Source organism: Lagenorhynchus albirostris, chromosome 1, assembly GCF_949774975.1.
Source record: "Lagenorhynchus albirostris chromosome 1, mLagAlb1.1, whole genome shotgun sequence".
Lineage (NCBI taxonomy): Eukaryota > Metazoa > Chordata > Mammalia > Artiodactyla > Delphinidae > Lagenorhynchus > Lagenorhynchus albirostris.
Genome location: NC_083095.1, coordinates 47,119,799 through 47,133,143, shown reverse-complemented (window position 1 = coordinate 47,133,143; position 13,345 = coordinate 47,119,799). Strand labels below are relative to the sequence as shown.

Below are 13,345 nucleotides of genomic sequence, written 5' to 3'. Positions count from 1 at the left end.
AGCTATGGCTCATCCTCTTCAGCTGTAAAGCATCAATGATAAGAGCACTTGCCTCATTGGAGTGTTGGAACACTTTGCTAGGGCAATGCCTCTAAAACCGTTAGCACTGTGCTTGGCTTGTAACTACCATTCAATAATCATTATTCTACGACAGTGCATATTGTTAGGATTATTATGTAAAAATATGCTGTGTAAACTCTTCTCTCTCCTTGCAATTCTCTCTCTCTTTGATCTCTGTAAAATGACCTTCTTTTGTTTTGCTGCCTCTCTGATGATTCTCTCTTATCTTCTAGCTTCTCTTCTTTCTGCCCCGTGCACATTTTTTTCAAGACTTGATTCTTGGCCCTTTTTCTTTGCCACCTCCAGGATCTCACACTCCCCAGATACCCATCTGATAATAATGCCCTGTCTTTCCCCGTTGTGCCCACCAAGCCAACACGTCACTACGTCCTCACTACACCCTGGAATTCCGCCATCTGCACCTGTTCCCCACCTCTGTCCTTACTTCCTCGTTTCCAGCCTGGGTTGGCTGGACAAATCCTTTCATGTGAAAATCTCTCCTCTACAGACTTGGCTCTTCCAAGCCTGTGATCTCCATATGCCTTATCTTTAACCATTCCAGAAGGTGGGTCATTACTGGAGGTTGTGCTTGGATTCCCCACAAATCCCTGCTGTTGCATCTCAGTCGGGTGTCCAGGGTTAATTGGATATCCTCTTATTCATGTCTAGTTAATGCCACATCATATTCCCCATAGTAGCATTTCTAAATTTTTCCATTTTCCTGAAGTCTCCAAAGAAACTTCTACACCCTCATTCCTATTTCTTTACCGCGAAAATCAAGGACATCTGACCTGAGCTCCCTCACATTCACTTTTTTCCACCTCACAATTGCTCTGCCAGTGTTGTTAATCTCATCCCCCTTTATCTTCCTCTGAATTCTCCTTCACCAATTAGACTCTCTACTTACTATACATTTTCAATCTCGCCTTCTCTAGTGCCTCCTTGTAATCACGTGTGTTTCCCATAGAGTAAAAACTTTTTTTTTAACCCCGCTAACCTCTCCAGGTATCATCCTCCATGTTTCCTTCCCCTTGCTTTCATATTTCCCCAGAGAAATGTGTCCTTCATAACTTTCCTGAAGTGCATGACCTTGTCACGTGCCCCCTTCTCTATGTTTTTTCTTCCATTAGCATCCATGGCACCTCATGGTTCTGTCTTCTTAATTGATTCCTCTTCTATTTAGTCTAATTTTATTCAATCAACATGTATTCACCATTCATTTATTTCAACTGAGGTTGAAGAAGCCAGACACTTTCTGGCTAATTCTGCCAATATGGGATATGGCTGATAGCAGCATTGCCACCAAATTATCAAGCTTTCCTTTCTCTAAAACGAATCGACTTGGAATAATGAATTATGTCCTCTCCAACTCCAGGACTTGATGATTTGGTTGATGGTGATGACAATCACCATTGAAATAACCTCACAAAAGTTGCTTTGTGCATGGGTAACAGGCATGGTTATGCCGGGTACATCTTATTTTAACAAACACTACATCCTGTGTGTAACCTGCTAGGTATCATTCCCAGTGCGTTACAAAAATTAACTCACTGAATCTAAAGTGGGTTACACTGTCCTGCAGATAATGAAGTACCTATCGAAATAAAGCACAAATTGCTATTGTTGTTTTACTGATCTAATATTGTTTATAGTTGGATGGCATTTATTACAAAGTATCTGATTTCTGTTTAATGGAGAACTTCACTTTGGTGGATGTGTATATTCTCTTTTATTTTGTTCTTTAAATAATAAAATTTAAAAAGCAAAAAACCCAGTGGGTATTATGATTAATCCCATTTATGAAGTAGATATAATGATTAATTCCATTTTATAGATGAGAAAACTTAGAGACATTTAAATAACTAATCCAAGGCTATATAGCCAGCAAGCGACCCAGCTGGACTTTGAACCCAAGCAGTACGGTTCCAGATTCAGTGCTGCATAGGTACTCAATAAATGATTATTGGATGAAAAAAACACTTGAAGAAGTGTTTTCAAATAACTTGAAGAAGTTATTTTCTATTTCCAAAAGCTAATTTAAGATTTTCACTTAAATTATTTCTAATATTTTGCATGTTCTTGCTGCTTCCCTTAACCACTTGAGAAAAAAACTGTCCTTAAAATCTCGATGTGGAAGTGTGTCAGTGGGACAAAGTAAGTAGATCTCCAGATAACAAAACCATTTCAGAATTTCCTTTTGCATTCTTGTTCTCATTTTAGGCACACCTGGCATGGCAATATTGGGGGATCTTTCGAGAAGGTACCGTGCAGGAATGGTTGTCCTCTCTAGGGAACTCCGTGGTTGCTACTTCTTCAGCAGGTCTCAGCACACAGACTCCATCCCGTAGGTACTGTGGTGGCAGTAAATCCTGTTGTGTTGGCACTGCTGTCAGGAAAAGGTTAAGACATCCTTTGCCAAGTGGACTTTTTTTTTTTTTGTACGTGTATTAGCTGCTATTCCATCTTGTTTGTATACCATGCATAAGTACCTGGCAATTCTCAAATCTTTTAAGCATCAAGGAGTTCCTGTCTGGGTAGAAAAGACTGATCAGAGTGATACACCATCTTTTTGCTGATCACTGCTTATTCTGTTATATTATTCTGTCCTAGAATTATTTTCTGACCACACATATGAATGGTGTGAACCAGACATGTTTGTATTTTCTAAATCATTCATGGCATCTTCATGTTTGTTCCACTGCCAATGACAATTATATGACAGTTTTCTTTCCTGATTTTTCCATATTATAAATATTTCTTCAGTAAGATTCCCTGTGATGATCATTGTTTGAGATCCAGAAATCCTTCAGGAACCAGGTAAAGCAGAAACCTAGTTCAATTCATCATTAATGCTAAATGCTGCCAACCTTAAAAAATAAGATTTCTGGTAGTTTCTGCTCATCTAAATATCTGCTATATGAGATACAAAGGAAGCACACTTAATAACATTAACTTTTTGTGAAGAGCAGAATATAATTTAAGGAAAAGTTTTTTCAGTAGTATAGCAAACAATTATATAAAGGTTATAATTACAGTAAACCTAATCATCATTATTCTGTCTTGTATTATTATTTAAATTTTTATAAACCTGTGTACATTTGAAAAAAAATAACATTCTTCCTAAGTTATCTAGGAAATGCACTTTCTCTTAATATTTGTTAGTAGTCAAACTCTATTATAGTTATCTATTAGAAAGTTATTAATTTTTTATACAAATTACTAGCTATTATAATCATGAATAATTAGTAAGGCATTTTACTTTTACAATGATAAATATATTTCATATTTTAATGGAGAGATATTATATTAGCAGATAAAGCAAATAAAGTAATTTTTTTTACTCTAATGATATTTAGCACATTGACCCACACTTCAAAGTTAATATTAAGATATTAAAATTGTCTAATTATGTCTAATCCGCTTTTGGTGTCAAAATATGAAATGAATTTTATGAAATGATAGTGTTGTCCTTTCCAACATACTTACTTAGCAAATTAAAAAGTTGGCACCTCTATTAAAAAAAGTAATCCAGGGCTTCCCTGGTGGCGCGGTGGTTGAGAGTCCGCCTGCCGATGCAGGGGACACGGGTTTGTGTCCCGGTCCGGGAGGATCCCACATGCCGCGGAGCGGCTGGGCCCGTGAGCCATGGCCGCTGAGCCTGCGCGTCCGGACCCTGTGCTCCGCAACGGGAGATGAGAGGCCCGTGTACCGCAAAAAAGAAAAAAAAAAAAAAAAAAAGTAATCCAAATGTCACGTTTTGGTCATCTTTCTAGTGCCGTTATGCTCATTGGATAAGATTGTAAAACACAATCACAGGGTCACTGATCATTTACAAGTTCCAGGATAGTAAAAAATAATATTGAAGTAGACATTCAGCTACTTGGTCTTCTAGAACCTGAGGCTGAACCTGATGCCCAATGCAAGATTGAGCCTGAATCCTGAAGTTTAGTGCATATTTAACATTTATCTTTTTCTGTCCCAAATCCATTACTTCCCTCGTATTCTAGGTCTTGATTCCCTTGGTGTCTTTATTCCTAGGTGATCTGTCTTTTTTCTCAACTCCTGTAGATCTTATGAAAGGCCCCACTCATTTAACATTTAATCGTTATACTATTTCTTTGTAACATTTCTAGGTCCAGTGTCTTGCCTGTCATTTAATTTTTGTATGCATACTTCTACTATCCCAGATCAATAATAAACTCCTTGAGGTTAGGCATGGACATTACTTTCTTTAGATCCCCTACAGCCCTTTTTGTGAATGAGTAAATGAATGACATAATTCAACCTTTACAGAGCATCTAGAGCGGAAGAGTTGTTGGGTCTGTCTTGTGGAGGGAAAGTTCTAGCGCCAGAGAGATTTTGCCAAGCTTACCATCCCATGAATTAGAGTGGAATGAGCAAGCTGGCTTAAAGCTGAGTCCCCCGTGACATAGCCATACACTTAGATCTTGTGGCATGGGAAATCCACAACTGTTGGATAACAGACGCAACTTAGTAAGTGCTGGGTCTGTGCATATAGACTCTGTTTCAGAGCACCTCTTGATAAAGAACATGTGTATGGGTTCATATACTCCAATTAAATATAGGTGAAAGTGACAGAGCCAGGGTTTGAACTTAAGCAGTTCAGCTCCAAAGTTCCAGCTTTCAATTGGTACACTACATTGCATCTTCCTGATGTATACATAGAGCAATCAGCATCTAACCCTCATGGCTCTAATAGCTAGAGAGATCAGCCTAAAATCCTAGGCAGTGCCACAGTGCCCTGACAGGGCCCAAATACTTATTTTCTAAGACCACCAAAACTAGTCCTGGAGGGAGGATGATGTGTAGCCTCGAAGTGAAGTTCTGGAAGAAGCTAAGGTACCCTCAGGTATGTGGTGTGGCTCAGAGCTGGTCTGAAAGGACAGCTGAGAGTCAGTCTGCCCTGTCTGTAGAGTGACCGTATAATTTACCATCCAAACTAAGATATTTTTGAGTGTGAAAGGAAATTCTGTAATCTTCATGATGCAACTGCAACTACAAACAGATACGCTCCCAGGCAGTCTTTACTGGCTGAGTCTGCCAAAATCTCTGAGGAAAGGGGAAGAAAAATGTAAGTAAACTGTGTTAATGTGGGAAGTCAATTATCTGAGGGAGAATAACGTTGGGGTGAGAGCATTATACCTAGGACAGAAATCGAATGCAGTTAATAATGTTGAGAAAAGAATCGGGCAAGTACGTATGACAGAAAGAGGCAACAAAGTATCTAGACACGCAGAACAATATGGTAGTTGGTGTGAGGGTGAGAATAAGTAAGGGGAACAAAGGAAGCTGAGAATGGATTTCAAAAAACCATTTGGGAAGTGAGGCCCAGATTGATCTAATATCGGTGTGGACATCATTGCCGTACCTTCTTGGGTTCAGGATTTCCCCTATTTTTCTTGGATGATGTGCAGATATATCTTCTGAGCTGGCTGAGTTTTCTGAAACCTCCAATGAAGGAACAATAGATGTAAGTAAACTTGGAAAACTTAGGAAGCCAACTATCTGAAAGAGGATAAGATTGGGACAAGACCAGTACACCCAGGAGCAAAAAATGGATGCAGTCAATGCAGTTAAGGTAAGAAGTGGGTGAGTACATATGAGAAGAAGAGAGCTGAGATCCAAATGCACGTTGAATGTGAGTCAGCAGTTCATTTCCAGATCTAAAGTGACAGGAATTTGACTTCACAAATTGGAAAGAAAAGTCTGATTGCCCCAAGACTTGCCAAAGGACCTTATGAGAGCAGTATGCAGTTCTGACTTCTACAATTTTAAAAGATGCAACGAATTAAAGTCCAGAAAAGTATTACCAGATAGATTAGAGTGGTGGGAGCATGGCCTCTTATGGAATTTAGTGGAGAGAGAGAGAATGGTAAGGGTTGATTTCACGGTTTTCAAGTATCATAAATAATATAGATACTCATTTGGCTTCTCCACAGTAGATTATAAAGAAGAAACGAGCTGACACTGCAGCGAAAGATATGTTAGTAATGCTTAAGGAAGAACTTTTTTGACCAAATACTGGGGCAAGGAAGTGCTGAAATGTTTGACCCTGTAATCTTTTTATGATAGGACAGAAGATCACCAGTCTTGAGTTGTCATTATATGTCGTATTTGATCTAGGAGGTCCTGAGGGGTGAGTGGAGGAATCTGAGAGAGTGTGAAGTTGTCTCTTGACAGATCTGGAAGTTCTGAAACTGGTTGGAGGGGAGAAGGAAAAGTCAAAGTCAATTAACCATTAAAAACAATAACACGATCTCTATCCCTGGGTCGTGGATGTGTTGAGATGATTCCTGACATGGGGCAGGATCAGGGAGCTTCCACTGCTGAAATCCAGATGGTGACACTCTGACATTGCCCTGCGACTTCACCAATTATTCCTCTTAATTCTACTCTAATCCCAGGTGATTAACCTGGGTGGAGGCCCTGCCTTCAGCTGTGAGTTGAGCATCACTTCTCCCTTTTGAGCTAGGAAGAGCAGCTTCTGTAGCTGTCCCTCCCAGAAACTCCACAAAGCTTCCTTAAGCTCCAGAGGCTTTCTCTGTCCGGTCAGAGACCCAAGAAAGATGTTTACTGTGGTCTTGTTAGGTACCCTGTTCTTCCATTAGGAGAGAAGGAATGCCCTTGCATCAGGACAGCAACCAGCATGGAATCATCTTCAGTTAATGTTCAATTAACTGATGTAGCAGGACCCCTGAAACCTTTCTTGCCATCACAGAACACCGGGTAGAGCTCCACATCCAGACTCTCTAGGTCCTCTGACCACTAGACTTGAACCTCCCTCACTCAGACCCTGAAGCCCAGAATCTGCAGAACCAGAACTATACAGCTGTCCACAGCACCAAGGGGCTGGTCTCCTTAGGTGGATATGCTATTTTCTGCTTGTTAGACAGGCAATGTAAATGGAGAGGATGTCACTGAAGATTCATGGTTTGTCATTGAGAAGTAGGTCAGCAGGAGAGAAAGGATGTACAAACCTACCTCTTGTGATGGGGTCTGTGCATAGTCACCCTGATGTTTACTCTGAAGCCACTAAATTGGGTAAAAAAGGGGAAATGTAGCGTTAATCGAGCTCTTTACTCCATGATGTGGCTCTCAGAAAGGAATCCTACTGTGTCTAGATCCAAGGCACTGTTTTTGTCCCTATGGTCAGCACTAGATGTGCTGAGCTCAGTGGCTGCTATGCTTTTATGTAGGCACTGGAGATAAGACAATAAGACAATGTCTCACTCTCATGGGGTTTTATACCGAGTGAGAGGAGACAGACTATGAACAAATAAGCAAATAAACAGACAAGAAAATATCAGATGGTGATAGGTGATAGTAAATCAGGGTGATTGATGGACAGTTAGTGCTGGGCTGTGGGAATAACTTAGCTTGAGATGTTGGGGACAGACTAACGAAAGACGTTAATCAGTGACTTGAATGACAAAAAAGAGCTAACCGGGTGATGATGCAGGGAAAGGGCTTCCCTGCAGAGGGAACTGCTAGTGGAAAGGCCCTAAGCTGGGAAGGAGCTTAGTGTTTTGGAACAAACAGAAGAGAGACCCGTGTGGCTGGAGCTGAGTGAGGTTGGGATACATGATGAGGTTGGAAAGTTTGCCAGGAGCCAGATCATGAGGGATCTTGTGGGGCAGGGGAAGAGCGAATCCAGAATGGTCCTAGAATTGGATTAGACCCTAGCATGCATCTAGTTTGCCCTTCTTACTTCAAAAATGAGCAAACAGGGCTTCCCTGGTGGCGCAGTGGTTGAGAGTCCGCCTGCCGATGCAGGGGACACGAGTTCGTGCCCCGGTCCGGGAAGATCCCACATGCCACGGAGCAACTAAGCCCATGCGCCACAACTACTGAGCCTGCACTCTAGAGCCCGTGAGCCACAACTACTGAGCCCACGTGCTGCAACTACTGAAGCCTGCGTGCCCTAGAGCCCATGCTCCGCAACAAGAGAAGCCACCGCAATGAGAAGCCTGAGAACCGCAACGAAGAGTAGCTCCCGCTCGCCACAACTAGAGAAAGCCTGCACACAACAACGAAGACTCAATGCAGCCAAAAACAAAAAAACAAAACAACAACAACAAAAATCAGGCAGTATGGCATAGTTACCGAGCACATAGACTGTGGCTCTAGACTAGATGGGTCTGAATCCCAGCTCTGTCACTAACTGGCTGTGTGAATTTGGGCAAATAATCTAATCTCCGTTCCTCATTTTCTTACCTATAAAAGGGAGTCATAATAGTATCCTCATAGGCAATTAAACAAATTAATGTCTGTAAAAAACATGTAGAACAATATTTGTTGCATCATGCTTGTTACATAACAAACACTATATAAATGTTTCAAAGATTTAAAAAGAGACATGAAAAGTATGGAATTATCCTTCACTCACCTTGTAAAAAAAGGGAGGGGGGCTTATCAACATCTTTGTAGACCAGTTATGCATTGTTTCAATAGTGAGTTTGACTTAGTTTGACTTTAGTGTCATAGTTTGACTTTAGCGTCACACACCAAATGCAACCCCATCATTCTAGAATTGGGATGTATTCCTACTACAGGGACATACGGTGCTGCTTCTATGTCTAAGAGGCGTTATCATTCTACTGTACATACATTCAGAATCAGAAAATCTCATTGTAAGTTACCTTTACACAGGACATATGTGCATATACATGTCTTGGTTTTTCAAATAGCAGTGACTTTGCCTAAAGGAGCAGTGGCTTTCACATCCTCCTCTGGGTTGGGAAGAAGGCTTTATTGAAGAGGGAATATAAATGGAGATTTATTTGGGGACTAGCTGAGATCTTCAGTTCTAAAAGGATTTGAGGCTGGCTTGATGAAGCACAGACCTACAGCAAGAGATGCGCTAGTGGAATAGAAGCTTGTTGTCACTGCTCTAGCCCCTCATTCATTCAGGATTTATAACCCCAAGATCTGCTGCCAGCGAGGTGCAATGGCAAATGATGCCCTCATTCTCTGGCCTGGAGTCCCCCAGATTTCATGCCACCACATCTTATGCTTCCTTTCCATTAACTAACTGGTAGGCCCTGACAGACTTTTTGTTTTCTCTCTCTTCTATAGTCTCCCCTTTTCTCTCTATCTTTGAAGGAGAAGGTAATGGAGAAGAGTCCCACTCCTTCCTCTAGGAGATCTTGAATGGACAGAAGAGTGTCCTTCTTGTCTTTGTCTAGGGATGAAAGTATAAATGAGGGGACAGCTTCAGATCCAAAATGATAGGCCTGGAAGGAACTGCAGAGGCCATTGGAATACTTCCTTACTTTGGGATTTTTAGGCACACGGTAGGAAGAGTTAAGGCTTGCATAGTGAACTAAGGTAAACGGAGGAGATTGCTTATAGCTGAGGTGCCAAGCTGGGCACACCTGCTGCCCTGCTTGGCCACCCTGAGGGCTGAGGGGATCTTCAAGAGATCTGCGATCTTCAAAGCCAACCCTACATATCAATAGCTGAAGGTGAGGAAAAAGAGAAGGTGGAGGGTCATCTAGAAGGATTATGATCCAGGCCTGATTGCCAATTGCCTGAGCCTGGTTCACATTTCCTTGGCCAGTACTTGTCATATAGACACATCTGACTGTAAGGAAGACTGGGAACTGGGTTTAGCTTGTGTGTCCAGGAGGAAAGGATACTGATTTGGTGAATAGCCTGTCAGTCTCTGCCATAGAGAGTATGTGGCCAATGGTGCTCCAAGGACAGTGGCAGAGTTGAAACACATTTCTTAAACCAAAGCACAGTGCTCTCCTCACCAAACCACACTCTGCCATCTCTCTCATAGGTTTCTTACCTTAGGGGGATAGAAAACCCCACAGCCCACAAAAGTGGCTAAAAGGGAGCCAAGAAGAAAGTTGTTAGTCCCTTTTCTAAGAAAGATCGGTAAGAAAGCTTTGTTACTGAACCAACTTTGTTTTGCCTGGCGCTCAGCAAGCCAAAATGCTGAGACACCCAGGCCTGCAGCAAAGAGAGGGCTTATTCGCAAGGTGGACCAAATGAGGAGATGGGAGACAAGACTCAATGCTGCCTCCCCGTAGGCAAGGGGCTGGGCGTGCTTATGGGATAACGAATATGGAAGCAGGGCGTCTGAGGCATGGGGCATGTGAGGGGCATGTGAGGGGCATGGGGGGCATGGGGAAAACGTGCGGTCATCGTGGTTCTGCACAGTCGTAACTAAGCACAGGCCTCTGTAGTTCAAAAGTGGAGGCACTTAGCACGATCTGGGGGTGGAGTTTTCAGTCCTCTGCCATCAAAAGGTCACCAAGAGGACATTCGCACATGCCCAGTTGGAGGGTCGGAGGTCCTATCCAGTCTTTAACTAGCTCAGCTTCAACTAGTTGCAGCTGAGACTCCAAGTTCCTGGAAAAAACGCCCCCAAACATCTTATTGTTTAGGCTGCATGTTGCTTGGAGGACATTCAAGTCTTAAAATGACCTTGATTAGTGAAGGCAGGTGAAATGGATTTGACTAATCATTACGCAAGGTTTCAGCATCAGCTATGTTCAATATCAGAAGTACAAGAAACAATCCTCTCAAGGACTCAAGGAACCAAAATTGTATCTGATGGCCTCAAGTGTCATATTTTTAAAGTGAGCCTTGTTGATCTACAGAAGGATGAAGTTGCATTTAGAAAATCCAAGCTAACTACCAAGGATATTCAGGGCAAAAACTGTCTGACCAACTTCCATGGCATGGATCTTACCCATGAAAAAATGTGCTCCATGGTCAAAAGAATGGCAGACCATGACTGAAGCTCAGGTTGATGTCAAGACTACTGATGGCCATTTGCTTTGTCTGTTGTGTCGGTTTTATTAAAAAAACAGAAAAAGAAACCAACAGATTTGGAAGAACTCTTACACTCAGCACCTACCTATAGGTCCCCCAAATCTAGAAAAAGATGATGGAAATCATGACCCAAGAGGTACAGACAAATGATTTGAAAGAAGGGCTCTATAAATTGATTCCAGATTGCACTGGGAGAGACATAGAAAAGGCTTGCCAATCTAGAAACACCGCTTTATGATGTGCTCATTAGAAAACTAAAAGCGCTGAAAAAGCCCAAGTTTACATTGGGAAACTCATGGCACGTCATAGTGAAGGCGATGGTTCTGGAAAAGCTCCCGGGGATGAGACTGGCGATAAGGTTGAGCGAGCTGATGGAGATGGGCCACCAGTCCACAGATCTGCTCCAAATTCAGACCTTTTTTTAACATCTTTATTGGAGTATAATTGCTTACAATGGTGTGTTGGTTTCTGCTGTATAACAAAGTGAATCAGCTGTACATATACGTACATCCCCATATCTTCTCCCTCTTGCGTCTCCCTCTCACCCTCCCTAGCCCACCCCTCTAGGTGGTCACAAAGCACCAACCTGATCTCCCTGTGCTATGTGGTTGCTTCCCACTAGCTATCTATTTAACATTTGGTAGTGTATATATGTCCATGCCTCTCTCTCACTTCGTCCCAGCTTGCCCTTCCCCCTCCCCGTGTCCTCAAGTCCATTCTCTACCTAAAATTCAGACTTTTAATGGTGACAAATACAAAGTCTTATTTGTGGGGGAAAAAAGAAAATCACAGCCCCTTATAAACAATTCTGGTATAGAATCCAGTCAAATTCTGCTCACAGGAAAGGCCTGGTGCGACACATGGGAATCCCACAAAGAAGGGTCAGCTTTGCCTCTTGATACGACAGAGCATCGCCACTGTACCATGAACCCTTTGTGAGACAATCGGCCCCCGAATACTTGCTTTTTCTCACTTCTTTCGGACCTTCCCCACTTGGTTCCTTCCTGAGGAGCGAAAGCCAAGGTGAGGGTTATTGCACGGTTCACCGCAAACACCTGTCTCTCGGTTTTACCTCAACCTTTGATTCAGATGTTTTCCTTCCCTTCGCTTCTATATTTGGCCCTTTGGTCTGTCCCGTGAGCTGACTTTCATCATCCAATTAGAAACAACACCCTCTTCTCGCCACCAGTTTCTCTGGGAACCCTAGGGAGTCACCCCCAAGCCTCCCGCACTCCCCGTGGGGCTAGCAGGGCTTCAAAGGAGCACGGCGGCTGCTCCACCTCACGGCTGGGCTGCCCTTCTGTTTGAACAGCTTCCATTGCTCACTGCTGATCGGTAACTCAATGATTCATTAAACACATAAACAATGAGTGAATCTGTTCCATTAGCGAGGCCACCTGTTGATCTCAGCCGCTCCGCCGCTCCCAGCTGAACTCGGTGCACATGAACAACAGAATGCCTCTGTCAGTCGAGCGCCCCGTCCGTGTTTGATGGCATGTTAGAGCTGGAAAAGCAGAGTCCTGGCTCTGCTGGCGCTTTCATGCTCTTCCTTTCATCTGGGGGCAGGGCTGCAAGAATATACTGTGAATACAATGCACCTCTCTATAATCAACGGGAAAACTCCAAGAGTTTGGTCATTATTGCCCCCGTAGGCTCGCGGAATGAGACAAAGAGGAGAGAGGGAAGATCCTGTACCCTTTGGCCTGCAGGTGCCGGGGCAACAGAATTAACCAAGGGCTACACAAAAACAAAAACAAAAAACCCAAACCAAGCGAAGCGAACTATCTGTAAAAAGCAATCCTATTGATTGTGATGACATCTTCTCTCCCCTGGAAATAATACAATCTTTGCTACTTGGCTGCTGGTTCCTGCAGCTGCGCCAGGCCTCGAGGAGCTGGTCTACTAGTGTGTACCAGCTGATTTTAAATCAAGACTACTAAAAATCCTACAGAGCTGAGTTAAGGTTCTCACACAGGCATCACAGTCAAGAAAACTTGATATTATTATTTTAAAATACTTCATTTTCTCTTATGCATAACTTAACTCCTCCTATTATTATAATAAAGACGGGGCCTTTCATAAGGTCAGCAATGTTTGTTTGCAGCCTGAAAGCTGTATCATACCAGGAATAGGGAAACATAATCTTTTCTCAACTGAGTATTAAATTGCCTCTTTAGGGTGAATTTAGTTTTTGAATGCCATAGTTGTTAAGTTTTGTATTGCATACTTCAGAATTGTTAGGTATAAATTTCCCTGTAGTGACACTTCGATGGAAATATTTGATTACATAGCTCAGTTTTTATGTTTATGATAGGTTTATTCTAGTATATCAGTAAAAACTTTGTTGTTCACTGGTTTTTTAAGAAAATGGATGATGAAGAAATAAAGGGAAATGACTCTTCAAAGCAAACTACTCCAGTTCCTATCAGCTTACCATGTAAACATTTTTAAAAAAATCAGTTTTCATTACCATACAGAT

The 13,345-nt window shown here is 42.3% G+C and overlaps 1 pseudogene; it reads left to right on the top strand.

The window, feature by feature from the left end:
* The first annotated feature begins 4,879 nt into the window (after window positions 1-4,879).
* LOC132527853 (small ribosomal subunit protein eS1-like) overlaps window positions 4,880-13,345 on the top strand; it is a 93,903-nt pseudogene continuing 85,437 nt past the window's right edge.